At 43.3% G+C, this 15441-nt stretch overlaps 1 protein-coding gene across 8 annotated transcripts in view; it reads left to right on the forward strand.

The window, feature by feature from the left end:
• Positions 1–6752: 6752 nt before the first annotated feature.
• Positions 6753–15441, forward strand: part of PLEKHS1 (pleckstrin homology domain containing S1) — a 31033-nt gene continuing 22344 nt past the window's right edge. For 6 of the 8 annotated variants that reach the window (XM_027597038.1, XM_027597044.1, XM_027597046.1 and 3 more), the window contains exons 1-2: positions 13705–13828; positions 14273–14551. The gene's annotated coding sequence lies outside the window, so the exon portion shown is untranslated. Of the gene's footprint in view, positions 6768–13704; positions 13829–14272; positions 14552–15441 lie in introns of those variants that run through there. The other 2 variants (XM_027597040.1, XM_027597039.1) reach the window with 2 other exon arrangements.

Below are 15441 nucleotides of genomic sequence, written 5' to 3' on the forward strand. Positions count from 1 at the left end.
GCTGAAATTCTTCACATAAAGGGTTAATTAACTTAAAGCTGTTTGCGATGAGCGACCATTTATTAATTTGGCAACAAAATCAGAGCGAGTAGAAGTATTTTCTTTCAATAAGAAAACTACTTTAGGGCCAGTTTATTAGACCTGTCCCTGGTTTCCTGCCATCTAAAATATACCAAATGTACAAAATTTAAGTGCAGATCGTGAATCAAGAATCAACAAGCATCCTCCCTTCCATTCTCAGAATTCACCAGCTCTTCTTTGGAAAACAGACTACCCTACTAAAGGAAACGCTCATAGAAATAAATGTGCCTAAGTGCATTGTAACTGGAAGTAAAAATTACAGCACTCTAATTATTTCCCTTGTAAGCTTCATTAAAAATCCCAAGTGGCAGGGTTTTGGGTTTCTTTAAAAAGTCTCTGAGCAATCATAGGTACTAAGCTCACAAATAATGAATATTCTTTCATAGACCAGAGATAGAAAGGGCCATTAAGAAAGAGCCTTCACCCTTGAATACTTCACTGGGCGGACACTCTTGTTTATCAAGATCAGAGATCCTATTCCAAGTTGGGTATGTGCTCAGTCACACCTCCATTCTTAAACTCTCTGATCTTTCTATAAACCGAAATTCTGATAAGAACTCAATCCTGGTGAATACACATTCCTGTTAGAACCCAACCTGCCCCTTGCAGGAGTAACAGCCAAAGCCCTGCCTTGGCTCCCGAGAAAGCCAGTGCAGGCGTATGCTATCCTTGCTGGAATCATGGGCTCAAGTCTGGGCTTCTCTTTGTTTTTTCTCATGGTGCCATTAGCCTAGTTTAAGTGTTAGCTGTTAATACATTCACAGTCAGCTTTAGGCTCCGCCCTGAGCCTTTTCTCTGAGCAAATTTCCATAAACCAGCTAAGCTTATTGTGTTTATGAATTGCCCAAAATAGGTCTCAAAGTGCTGGAGTTCAGTGTAGTCACATGGTTTAAAACCTCCAGGAAGGGAAGGCCCTGCTGGGAGAAAGAAGATGATGTCTTCTGGAAGGGCACAGGCCCTACGTGACAAATCCTTTATTTTGTCCACTCTTGCAGCCCATTGCCTGAAAATCTTGGCACCGGCTCCTCTGGGAACCAAAGATTGCCTTTGGACTCCCAAGGAGCAGACTCCTCCCTCCTTCTAGCTTTTCATCTTTCATGACCCTTTCCAGCAAATATCTGGCTCAGTGAGAAGCTGCGGTGGTCACCAGGTTAAAGCAGCAATTCATCTCCGTCATTAGCCTGGAGAGAAGTAGCAGCCCAGGTGTCTCTAATTTCTGAAGGAATGGGATCCTTTAGAGTTCTTCAAAGATATGCAGATCAGAAGGTTTGTACATTGTTTGCCTTGTAGATATTTTGTATCTTGCAGCATTGAGTGTGTGAGCGTGTGTGCAGTGACGTCTGCATCCCCAGGGAGCTTGTCGGAAATGCAGGATCCCAGGTTCCGCCCCACACCTGCTCAACACAATCTGCACTGTAACCAGGTCCCCAGGGGATCCAGGTGCACGTTACAGTCTGAGAAGGTCAGTTTTGAGGGCAAGGACCCTTTGTTTACACATTTTTGCTTGCCCTTTGCACTTCTGAACGTGGAGCCGATAATAGGCCTAAAAAGGAATTAGTGAAAGAACAGGTATATTGTGAAGCTTCCACAGAAGATGCGTTTTTAGGCATCTCTTAACTTTAATATCTTCTTGTGAAATGACATGTTGCCCTTAATTTACATGGTAGACTTTTTATGCCCTTCCCCATTTTAAATGACCTTCTGAGCAACATAATAGGATTGCTTATATGTTCTCCAAGTGTCTTCAAATGTGAATTGCAGCCTTTAAAATGTCTTCATAAATAGAATGGGATTAAGGGAACCAATCCTTGCATGTTTTCGTTGGTGCAGGAGCTGTTGTGCATTGAAGCCTCAGAGCTTGTCTCTTCCCACCTATCCTCAGAGCCCAGGTGGACACCAAGCGAATTTTACTTCTCCCTGCCACGGTGCCCTCAGGCCATAGATCACCCTTTGATAGACCTCAGAGCCTTGTTTTGGATCAGATGGCAAGTAGTTCTTTTTGATTTGTAAGTAATTAACAAAAACACACCAAGAACATATTTGGAAGGCCCCAGCTACCACCACAGTAATGATGTGGACATGGAAACCCCATTAGCTTGCAGGTTCATGCATGAATAGCCATTAAAAATTAGTTGGTCAGTAGTCAAAAACACACAAGCCAAATCTGATGAGTCGGCTTTGCTATGAGTTTTGATTTATAAGGCACTATAAACATGTATGGCAAATTTCTAATAAGTTTGTTTTAAGCATTTAAACCCAACCCATATCAAAGATTTAAATTTAGGGACATGGTGTTATAGCTGCAGATAGATCTATAAGGCTGAGCACTTCTTGGGTTTTGATGGTCTAACCAAAGTAGATAGCATGAAGTTCAGGGAGGATTTGGGAAAGAGAGGGAAGTATAAACAGTCTGATAGGTTTGGTCTAAATTGCTGGTTCCAGCTTAAGTGGTTTAAGCATATCTCAACCAGCACAGCATCATACTTACTTCTTAGGATGCAAGGTTAGCAAAGGTGTTTTAACCACTAGTGTTTTGAAATTTGGCTCTGAGTCCCATCTGAGTTCTAATCCCAGCTCAGCCATTTGACCACCTAATATTTATGTGACCTTAGGCAATCTTTCTATTTCCTCATCTACACATGAGGGTAGTAACATCGTGGAGATTAAATGAGATGATGTATGTGAAGTGCTTATTAGCACAATGCCTGGCACAAAACACTCAATAAAAAGGTAGGTATCAAAGATGATGACAATGACACGAAACCTGTAGAAAAGCAAGAAAGGAAGATGCTCCACTGGACCCTCCACTCACTCTTTTCTGCCTCAAGGACTGTTTCTTTGATCATGTCTTCCAGTCTGTGCCTCTCAAAGTGAGGTCTCCCAGAAGTGCCGTGATGACACCAAAGATTGATTTAAGCAGCACCCACTGAAAGAGTCCTACTAAATGCCAGGTGTTGGGTTAGGGGTGGGGCTAAAAAGATGACCAAGAAATGATGCTTTCCCCAGAGGAGGTTAACATCACTCCAGTAAAATAGTGGCTGTAAAGGAGTTGTGCATACATTACTCCAGAATGCAGATGAGGGGGTGTCCCTCTCTGCTTGGGGATTCAGAGAGGTGTTCCCAGAGGAAATACATAATCTTCTTTCATTTTAGCCACCCCAGAAAGGCTGAGAGGAGGCAGTGCAGAAGGGGAAATTAAGGTCAGTAGGTAGAAGATGACATTTTTATTTAAGAGATTCTCAAGCTCTGGGTACTTACCTGAGGATCCTGGGGGATCCGTGTATGAAGCAGATTCCTGCGTCCAGTATTCCTGGGATGGAGACCAGGAATCTGCTCATTTAACAAACCTGCCTGGATATTCTGATGTAGGTGCTTTATACTGATATCAAAAGGTTGGCCTGCAGATCAACATGAGTGGCAACAAAACCTACATTAAACAGCTGGAAAAAGATCACCAAAGGTCCAGCAATGCACTGACTATTTGCACACCTAGCTATTCACAGTCTTAATCGGCTCAGGTTGCTGTAACGTCACCATGAAGTGGACGGCTTAAACAACAAACATGTATTTCTCATAGTTCTGGAGGTTGGGAAGTCCAAGATCAAGGCACTGGCCGACTCCATGTGTGGGGAGAGTTGGCTTCCTGGATCATAGATTTCACCTTTTGCTCTATTCTCACCTGGCAGAGGGCGGGGGTGGGGTGTGTGTGTCTCTTTTATGAGGGACTAATCCATTCATGAGGACTCCACTCTCATGATCTAATCACCCCCCAAAGGCCCCACCTTCACATATCATCATATTTAGGGGCTAGGATTTCAACATAGGAATTTTATTTTATTTTATTTTTTTAAAGGTTTTATTTATTTATTTGAAAGAGAGAGAGAATGGGAGAGAGCACATGAGACGGGGGAGGGTCAGAGGGAGAAGCAGACGCCCTGCCGAGCAGGGAGCCCAATGCGGGACTTGATCCCGGGACTCCAGGATCATGACCTGAGCCAGAGGCAGTCGCTTAACCAACTGAGCCACCCAGGCGCCCGTCAACAGAGGAATTTTAAGGGGACACAAACATTCAGTCCATAACACCTGGCTAGCCATCTTACCCCAAGATTGAATGGCAAAGGATCAAAGGCACAGATGTGCTCAGGACTCGAGAACACTTGCCCAGGAACTTCAGACGCTGTCCAGGAGCTTCAAGGCCATGGCAACTTGGGAGGAAGCCCACGACGTGTAAGGGAGGAGCAGACAGCACACAGCTTACAGGGGATGGGTCCAGGTGCTCTGCTTCTCCAGCTGGTGTCAGCAGGCCCACTTCTTTCCTCTTCTTCTCCAATCACTTAGGCAATCATTTCTAAACAAGATGTGCCACTCACGTTTTTCCTTCCTCCAATACTTCGTGGGTACCACAATGCAAAACACTCCCTTTGACAACATTACTAACATGTTTAAAGGAACTTTCCTCTACATCACCTTTCATAATTAGTATTAACTGGATTAATGTTAAGTAGGGAAGGGAAAAAATAATTTTCAAGTGAATGTTTTTTATACCAGGGTAAAGGACTAACTCTTTAAAGCTTAGGAAAATTGGCTTCTGCAAATTATCTTTTCTGAAGCTTCCAGCTGTATTAAATGCTGATGGTTTTTAAGCACCGAGATGAAAGAGACAAATTCTTTTTCTTTTGTGTTGCTAATTACAATTTTGCTTAGCATTATGAAGCCTGCTTTCCTCTTGAGACATTTGCCAGCATACATTAATTGTGCAAATATTTACAGACTGCTAAAGCACAGGGGCAGCTTCCACCAAAAAAGATATGGAACACTTGAAAAAAAGCCTCTCTGACACATTACATTTGTGGCCAGCTACCCAGAATCAGTGTAAACTATCTGCCCCTTAGCCTCAGCAAATGTGTTTAAAGAACATTGTCCCTGGGTTGATTTAGTGTTTGCTTGGCTGGCAATGGCCGCTGAAGTCTTTCTTCTAAAGCCTTCTTTTTCTCAGGGTTAAAAATAAGGTTTCCAAAAATGTATATTCATCTTATGGATTGCTATACTGTCAACACTTAATCTCTCAGGCCACCCACATGGCAAGGAAGAGGTCTATCCAGGGGTTGTTCCAAATGCCAGGAGTTTCAGAAAGCTAAACTGAACAAGCTAGAAGATTTGACTAGCTACTCCACAAGGCTCTAGGCTCTTAGAACCACCTTGTTTTCCTAGCACGCTAGTTAAGAACCAGGGCTTTGGGGTCAGACAGCCCTGTTCAACTCCTAGCGTTGGCCACTTCCAAGTTGCATGACCTTGAAGAATCTCTCAACCTCCACAAACCTCGTTTTTCCATCTTAAAATGGAAAGAGTCCTATGTGGGTACCTAGGAAATAGTACCAACCTCCAAGAGCCGTGTAAGGAGTAAACGAAATAATGAATGCAGAGCACTTAGCACAATGCCTGGCACACAGAAAGGACTGAATAAATGTTTGACTGCGTTTTTTAAACCAGCCTGAACTTATAAATAATTTAGGCCACAGACAGGAGAAAGGAAAAGGGGGCGGGGAAAGGAAGGGCGAGTGGATTCTAATATCCAGAAGAGGCTCTTTCTGAGGATAATGGCTACCCATACAGAAGAGAGGAGGAACGTGGGCAGGAGCTCAAGCTGACGAGTTGCTAGGAGATCACAGGAAGGCAAGAGAATGGCAGAGCCACCAGCCTGAGCTTCAGAAGAGGAATGGGCCCTGAGTGTACAGATGCCCAGTACAATTCAGGGTGCCCAGTTAGTTTGAATCTCAGAACAATTTGTTTTAGTATACGTATGTCCCAAATAGTGCATGGAACATACTTACATTAAAAATTATTGTTTACCTGGACTTCCAATTTAACTGGGCATCCTGTTTTTGAGGAGTTTTGTTTTTGTTTGTTTTGCTCTGTTTTGTTATTCTTGTTTTGTTTTTGTTGTTTTTTTAAGATTTATTTATCTGACAGAGAGAGACACTGAGAGAGAGGGAACACAAGCGGGGGGAGTGGGAGAGGGAGAAGCAGGCTTCCCTTGGAGCAGGGAGCCGATGTGGGGCTCCAATCCAGGACCCTGGGATCATGACCCAAGCTGAAGGCAGATGCTCAACGACTGAGACACCCAGGCGCCCCTGTTTTTGTTGTTTTGTTTGTTTGTTTGCTCACTGTGGCCACCCTGGCCCTAACTTCAGACAGCCACTCCTCCAGCTGCCCTCACCTCACCCTGGCCCCAAATTCTCACTTCACGGGGAAGTAGGGAGGAGCCAGGGAAATCATGTGGGGGAAGTGGCTGTGCAAACTCCACAGAACTATAAAATCAAGTAAAGGAGACATTTCTTTTGGTGGGTGTCGTTATGAAAACTCTGAATCATCAAGCAAAAGCCAGGTCTTTGTAAATTTAAGGAGATGTATGGAAAATTCCAAGGAGTTTGGGGAGCTTATTCAGAAGGGGACGTTCTAAAGACCCCAATGAGAGGGACTAGATGTGGTGATTCGCAACTGTGGCTGCACCTGAGTCTCACGTCGAATGTTTTTCCAGTCCCCAGGCAGCACCTAGACCAACTAAACCAGGATCTCTGCAAGTGGGACCAGGAATCCGTGTTGTTAAACCCCTCCATGTGATTCCAGTTTACAGCCAAGCTTGCAAAGCAGTGGTAGAATACACCTGTGAAAGGGAAGTTGAACAGGTCAGAAACCTTGGTCCCTGGGGAGGGTGCTAAGGGACGGTTACACCCTTTAGTGTAAACTTCCCTAAGAAGGTAAGGAGGGAAAAAAGAAAAACAAGTAAGAAAAACAAGGGAGGAGGGACTTTGTAGAGATAGGTATAGTCCATCTGCTTAAAAAAAAAAAATTTTAAACATTTTAAAGTAAGTACCAAGAACAAATGAGAATGGCTACTTTTAAAACCAGGAGATTTGGGCGTGAGCAAAAAGCAGTGGGTTAGATAAGAAAAGCAGGTGAGAATTTTCTACAATTAACCCACCAGCACCTACCAGCCACATAACCATTGGGAACAGTGGTCTCTCTCATTCGAGAGGGCAAAATGATCCGTTTGTGATTGAAAAGGGCTGTGTTGGAGGATTTGTACTTTCCATGAAATCACAGATGGCTCGCAATTTTTCCTCTAACTTCTGACAGGACTTGTGGTAGCTGAGGACCAATTTCTCTTTCAGGCATAAAGATTTAGAAGTTGTGGGTGGTTATGTAAAAATGCAGGAATTCATGTGCTGAGTAAGTCACACCTACATGAGAAGCCAGCACTTGTCTTTGACTAGCTAACCGTGATAGTCACCTACAGGAAAATAACCTTTCATATATATTTTTTTCAATCAACAAATATTTATTGAACTATGTGCTAAGCACTGTTCCTGGCATTGGGGATAGAACAGGTAACCAAACAGTCTCTGTCCTCACTGAATTTATATTTTAGTAGAAAATACAGATAGTTCATATATTTTCATATAGTGAGAAGTGTTATAAAGAAAGATAAAGCAGGATAAGATGACGTAGGAGAAGGGCAAGTTAATTTAGGTAGAAAGCTGGGAAAGCCCTTTCTAATGCCTACATCTGAGCAGAAACTTGAGTAGAGTGAGGGGACGCACCATGTGGATATGTGAAAAAGGATGGTTCTAAGCAGAGCAAGCAGCAAGTGCAAAGGCCCTGAGGCAGCTACCACCTGGCCCTGTTTAAGAAACATCAAGAAAGCCAGTGCTGCAGAGCAGGGTGCTAGGCAATAAGGATGAAAGGCAGGCAGGGCCAGATCATGTAGGGCTTTCAACCATGGTGAGCACCTTGGATTTCATGCTAATGCAATAGGAAGTCATTGGAGGGATTTGAGCAGGGAAGTGATAGGATCTGATGAACTACTGTAAAAGACACTGTGAAGACTGGCTTAAAGAGGGAAAGAGTAGAAGCAGGGAGCCCAGGTGGGAAGCCGTTGCTGTAGTTGCCTAGGTGGGGTGATGGCAGGTTGGAGTGGCCACGAGGTTGTGAAAGTGGTCAGGTTTGGGCTTTATTTGGGAGGTAGAGCCAGCAGGATTTGCTGATAGATTTGAAGTGGGATTGTGAGAAATGCCAGAAACTGAGGATGGCTCCCAGGTATACGGCACAAGCAGGTAGATAAATGGTGCCATTTCCTGAAACCGGGAACATGTTTGGTGGGAGGGTTGAAAGTGGTGAAATCAACATTTCTATTTTGCACAAGCTGTGTGAGCTATCGACCAGACCCCTGAAGGACACCCCTCCAGTAACCCATCCGATATCCATCCTCCCTGTATCCGCTTCCAATTGCTGCTATAATAAATGAGCACACATTTAGTGGCTTAAAACAACACTAATTTATTCTCTTAGAGTTCTAGAGGCCAGAAATCTTAAATCAAGGACTTGGTAGAGCTGTGTTCCTTCTGAAGACTTAAGGGGAGAATCTATTTCCTGGCTTTTTCTGGCTTCTAGAGGCTGCCCGCGTTCCTTCCCCCTTGGCCCCTTTCTCTAATCTTCAACCTGGCAGTATAGCGTCTTCTCTCTCCTATGGCCAAATGCCTCCCTCTTACAAGGACCCTTGTGATCACATCAGGTCTGCCTGGCTAAGCCAGGATGACCCTCCCATCTCAAGATCCTTAACTTACATCTGCATGTAAGATTATATAAGGCAATATATTCAAAGGTTCTAGGGATTAGGATGTGGACATATTTGAGGGGGGTCATTATTTAGCCTACCCTATGTCATGACTTTCTTATCCTCAAAAATATGATTGAGGTCAAAAGAGTAATGTGCCTCACTAAAACACCACATTTCACAGGAGTATTTGCATGTAAAGGTGACTAGAGCATCTTGCCAACAGAAACTAGCACATGCCGGTGGTGGTCACGCCTAACTCCTTGTGCTCATCACTGTAGTGCAGTGGCTTACTCTCAAGTTCTTTCCCTGAGGAGTCCCTCTGGTCCCTGAGCCCACTTTCTACTTGTGCAACAGGCCAGAAGTGCTCAGAAATTAATGTCCCCCTGATGACTGACAGGAGTTGGTATATAAATAGCCCAACTCCCTCACCCCTGGATGAGATGAAAGGCAGCTCCCAGAGTTTTTCAGTGGGATTCAGCTTCAGTTACCCTCAGTGGTAACTTATCTAATATCAAACCTTTTTTTTTTTTTTAAGATTTGTTCATTTATTTGAGGGGAGGAGGGAGAAAGAGCATGTGAGCATTGGTGGGGAGGGGCAGAGGGAAAGGGAGAGAAATCCTCAAGCAGATTCCCCACTGAGCATGGAGCTCTATGCAGGGCTCAGTCTCAGGACCCTGAGATCATGACCTGAGCCAAAATCAAGAATCGAATGCTCAACTGACTGAACCACCCAGGTGCCCTTGATATCAAACCTTTTATCAGCTAGTTTCCCTTCTTTGTTGTAAAACAGGAAGAATAATATCTGCCTTGCCTCCCTCAAGAGGTTTTTGCATGAACAGAAGGAGACACTGCAAATGCTTCGTAAATGGTAAACTACAGAATCAGTTAAGGCGGCATTATGAGACCCGTAGACTATTAGGGCTGTTAGGTACCTGGCAGTCATCTTGTCACCCCCAACCCCCAGAAGGAGAAAGAAGACAACTCCAAGTTCTTCTAGTGAATTGAAGCAGACCACAGCATATATTTGGTGTCCCAATTCCAGATCTAGTGGGATTTGGCTCCATCATGATGGGTTTTTTTTAATTTTTTATTGTTATGTTAATCACCACATCATGATGTTTGTTACCCGGTTCTCTCTTAGATGATTTCTAAGCCTCCTGGGGCCTCTATTTATTCATGTGAAACATAGAAAGAGTGACCTGGCACCCACACTATCACTATGTGGAGTGTTTTGGAGAGTCTTCAAAATCAGGGAGCTCAGCCCCTCTCATTAGAGGTGGGGCTTATGCACAAACTCAGTTGCAAATTGCAGACACAACGCCATTGATTTATTTGACAAACACTTGTAAAGTACTTAATACCTTCTGAGGACTCTTATAAGCTCTTTACAAATATCTGTTCATTTTGCCTCTTCTTAATGGATGAAGAACTAGATAGCTAGTACCATCAGGTACATGAGAGACATAAATTAAAATCTCTCAAGGATGATGTCACCTTAGCCTTCAAATTGTTTTCTACATATGATGTAGAATATTATATCCAGTACCCAAGCAAAGGTAACCAGGCATGCACAGAGATAAAATAGCATCTAACAAAAACGAACAGAGGGGCGCCTAGGTGCCTCAGTCAGTTAGGCTTCCAGCTCTTGATTTTGATTCAGGTCATGATTTCAGGGTCAGGAGATTGAGCCTCAGTGGGACTCCGCACTCAGTTGGGAGTCTGCTTGATTCTCTCTCCCTTTCCCTCTACCCTTCCCCCTGTTCATGCTTACACTCTCTGTCTCTTTCTCTCTCTCTCTCTCTGTCTCTCTGTCAAATAAATAAAAATTTTTAAAAAACATAAATATCTGCTTATTTAATCCTCATCACAACTTTATCAAGTAACTACTATTATCATTCTCACTTTCAAGATGAGGAAACTGAGGCATAGAGAGGTTAAGTGACTTCTGTAAGTTCACAGAGCATAGCAATGAACCTGGAAAGTCTGACTCCATGATCAAAAATTGTATGCTATCACCTTTTTTACCATTCCTTTTTTATCCTTTGTCTCCCTCCAAACTCCCTGCCCCCATCTCTATCCCTGAGCCAGTTCCTAATATTCAAATCATAACATCTCCCAATCAAAATGATTTCCATTTGCACAAGACCATTTAATGTAAATTGACTTAAAAAGTCAAGGGAATATTAGTTTGTCCTAACCAATAAGTCAGGCACGGTTTGACCCAAAGTTTGCCCGTCATCAAGAGAAGTGTTCTGCGTCTCTGTGATTCTTTCAGCTCTATTCTTTCCTTGTGTCAGCTTCATTTTCAAGTTGGCTTCCCTCAAGGAAGCAAAATGCTCTTTTATCCACACACTGCACCACCCAGAGGAAGAAAGGGAGCCTCTGACCCAGAATCCCACTCACAAGGCAGATTCCCTCTGCCTCTGAACCAGTGGGTGAGGCCAAGGCTGGGATCAAGACAGTGTCTACTATCCAAGGGTCACATGTGCCCCAGGGATAACTGGGGAGTGGGAGGGTGGGGAGGCTTCAAGGCTCAGCCGAGGTGTCACCTCCTCCATGACATCTCCCCTTTGGTTTCATCCCCTTCCGCCTTTGGAAGAACAGGTCCTTCCTCTGAATTCCCATGACTCCTGATTTGCCTTGCTCTGACAGCACTCACCACTTCATATTATTCATTTTGGATTCTTCTTGAATCCTCTTCACTTGCTTCTCCAAAGAACTCTCCACTGTTCTCCATTCTTCTCTGCTATGTTCTGTACCCCAGCAGATGGACCATTTCTCTTTTTAGCCCACTCCCATCAGATTTTCTCCTCTACACCACTCCACTAAAATAGCTCTCGCCAAGATCATGATGGCCTCCATCTTGCCAAATCCAGTGACCAGTTGTCAGTTCTCATCTTGCTCATTCTCTTGGCAGCATTTGGCATGGATGACCCTTCCCTCCTTCCAAAACATTTGCTTCCACTTCCAGATACCACACGCTTCTGTGTTGTCACATACTCCTCTGCTCCTTTCTAATCTCCTTTGCTGGCCTCTCCCCTTCCTGCTCCACCTCTACTTAACCCTACTCTCTCCATGAGGGCCATAGTTTTGAGAGTGGCAACTTTCGCCTTCCTACAACCACTGCTTCTGTGTGGTGGCACCTCACCCACAGCTACCGCTCTCATCAGAATCTGGCAACACTGCTACCTCCTCTTATCCCAGCAGGCCTGGAGGTGGTGAAGACTTCCCACCATTGCTAGACACTGAATGCTTCCCCACCCCTTGTTGGTTCTCTTAATCCAGCCAACACCTCTATAGATAGTCCCTTTAACAAGTCTCTTCCATAAATCCTTGGAGCATGCTATTCCCTGCTAGGACCCTGAGTAACACATTGCTTGGTTTTGTTATGTCACTTAGCTCCCATATTAGCTTATAAGGTCACTAAGAACATTGCCCGTGTTTAATTCTTCTTTTATCCCCAATAGTGCTTGCTATCCAGTTGGTACCAATAAATACTGAAATAAAATATTCTTTCTTATTAACTGCCTTCAACTTGAACAGGAAATGAAAGTGATACAAGCATTAAAACACACACACACACACACACACACACACACACACACACACACACACACACCTCCCAGGACAAAAGGCAAAAGAATGAAATAATCGTAAGTGCTGATTTTATGGGTTTTGCCTGATTCCTCAAATTCATAATTTATTCAAAATCCATATGGAACATGCTTTTTCTTCTCCAGGCCCAGACATGAAAGATAGTTACTTTTGTTACAATAGAAATTGAAGTACAAATAAACTGAGAAGCAGGGAAGATCCATTGCTGACCAAGAGGAGGATCTAAGAAACATAGGGTGCCAGGAGTTGCATCATACCTTATGCAGGAGATGGGTTTTTGGGGAAGAAGCTATTCTGTGGGGTCCCAACTTTTGGGAGTCCCCTTCCTACTTTGCTTGTTTCTCTCTCTTCCTATTATGAGCTCTATTACTACCCCTTCCCTACCAACCCTCATCCCACTGCCCCAATGGCAACCAGGTGGGCAATATAAGGACTCAGGGCAATAAAGGGAAAGGTAGAGAAGAAAAAAGAAGCCCCATCGTCTCTCATCTGGCCCCAGTGGTAGTCTTGTTCGCTAACTCCCTAGGCCACAATCTTCAGGCCATCCTCTATCACCTATAGACATCCCCTATTCCCCAGAAATTGGACCCAAGAATTCTTTCGCAATAAAGAGGATTTTGGCTTCAATCTTCTATGGATCCAAGGGTCCTCTTTTGACATCTATGTCTGCTTTTGCTTTTACAAGTGAATCCAAGAATAAAAATAGACACTGCTGTGTATGCATTGAGGGAGGTGGGTAGACGATTACCTTTATTCTCTTTCTCATATTTCAAAAACCATTAGAGAGCCTCAAAAAGCATAAACTGGATGTCCACGTGGATGACCAAACACCCTACCCTCTCAGTTCCTTGACCTCATCACCAATGACCTTCCTTCTCCACTATAGCAAAGCCACCCACTCCCTACAGCTGCTCTACTTTTCAGATCAGCGGTCAGTCATGCTGACTCCAAGCACTGCTTCTTACCTTTCCAGCCAACTTGCCCTATCTTTCTTCAATCTTACCAGTACTTCCTCCCTAGGAGTCCCCTTCTATTCTCTCTCCTCCATATGCCCCTCCGATTCCATGGTTCATCATTTGGGGCAGGCTTTTGCAAATATCCTAAGTTCCCTTGCTCCTTTTTCTATCTGTGGTATCTTCCTGGCAATAAATAAATAAATAAATATTTTTAAAAAACACACCAAAACACCATTAACCTGAAATGAACCTCAACCTTCAGCTTCCCCATCCTGTTCCTGAATAGCTGAATGCCACTAGAGAAAATCACATATCAGTCAGACAGGAATCTTGCTAAATTCAAGGGCACAAATCTCAAGAGACTCTCAACACTCCCAGCATCAAGCAATACTTGCAGAGTGGGCAAATATATAAGGAAGGAACTGGGGATTCTGAAATGAATGCCCTGCATGCAGGTAGAGGAGCAAGCAAAAAGACAAAGCAGAAGAGAACCAGATGAGAAGAGTACATTGGAAGCAAAGAGGAGGATTTCAACAAGGCTTGACTGTCATTGCCTCTTGTGAGCAAACCCTTTTTAAAAAAGATTTTATTATTTATTTGAGAGAGAGAGAACACAAGTGGGGTGGGGGGTGGTGAGCAAAACTCTTATTTTTAGGAGTTGTTGGGTGGCCGTACAGGAGAGCCTGCCTTGTGCCACCCTGTTGAGGACAACTCTGTTACGGATGAAGAAGCAAATTGTCCCGGAGATCCTTGGCATGTGCAAGTGTGTTGGAGAAGTCAGGCTTTTGTTTCCTCATCTGGTACAAAGGAATCCCCCCTACCTCCCCCGGGAGGACCTTGGGAGGATACGGATGGGTGGGAAGCAAAGGCATTATTTCAACAGTAATGAGTGTACGAGGTCAAGGCAAGGCTGACACTGTTCTCAATAAGAAGCGTTGTGACTATGAACAAAGGCTAGTGGGAATTTTTTTTTTATTTGTTTGCTTTTATTTTCTGATGCTAGACAGTTGGAATGCCAAGGGCAGTTCTGTGCCAAGCCACAAAAGGAATGAAAGCCCAGAACTTTCCCTAGGACAGCAACTTCCATACGAGCTAAAGGCAAGCATAAAATCTGCCCTAAGGTAGTAACTTAGGAACTTCCTGTTGGTTCACATTTCAAACAGATTGTATTTAATTTTCACCGTACCCCTCAGAGCTCAGAGTGGACAGCCAGCGATCAGGTCAGGAGACCCAGGGACAGGGCACTTGGCTGAGAACTGAAGCAGCGACCCCCTGGTTTCTAGTAAGTACTGCTTGGTTTGAATGTTTTAGGTTCTCAAGGCTGTGGTAATCTGAAATACTAATTGAACAAAATTGCTGTTTTGGGCTCGCGGTTCATAACTGTACAGTCAGAAGGAGATAGGACCTCTTGGTATCGCGCTGATTAAATCCCAAATGACATTAAAATGAACAGGTTATAGGCAATGATAGTGGGTAGATTCCTCTGAATGAGATCAAAGAGAGAAATCTGAAAGGCTTTTTTGTTTGCCGGCAATGACAAGAAATGCAAGTAGAACTATGAAAAGGTTTAATTCTTCTTTCTTAAATAGGAGGAAAAGCAAAGTGGTTCAGACAACTCTCAGGTTAGCATTCTGGCTCTGCTTCTTTTTTAGTTACGTGGTCAAAAGCAAATTGCTTAGTATCTCTGATAACAGGTTCCTCATCTGTAAAATGGGTATTATACCATTGTAAAAGTAGTGTCAGTTTTATGGTATTATATGTAAAAATATATGTGAAATCTATATATTTTATAAATAAAAATATATATGAAATTGAATGAGATTTCATATATAATATATAATTTTGCTTATATAACGTAAGCTTATGCTTTATTTTGCTTATGTTATACAAGCAAAATTTATATAATAGGTTTCATATATAATGGATTTCACATATGTATACATATACTGGATTTCATATATGTAATACAAAATTCATATACATAATATGAAATATATGTTATGTAGGAAGTCCAGTATTTATATACATATACAGTTGAATCTTGAACAACATGGGGGTTAGGGGTGATGACCCCCCCACACAGTTGAAAATCCACGTATAACTTTTGACTCCCCCAAACACTTAACCACAAACATCCCACTATTAACCAGAAGCCTTAGAGTTGGTTGACGC

The sequence above is a fragment of the Zalophus californianus genome, chromosome 15, assembly GCF_009762305.2.
Source record: "Zalophus californianus isolate mZalCal1 chromosome 15, mZalCal1.pri.v2, whole genome shotgun sequence".
Lineage (NCBI taxonomy): Eukaryota > Metazoa > Chordata > Mammalia > Carnivora > Otariidae > Zalophus > Zalophus californianus.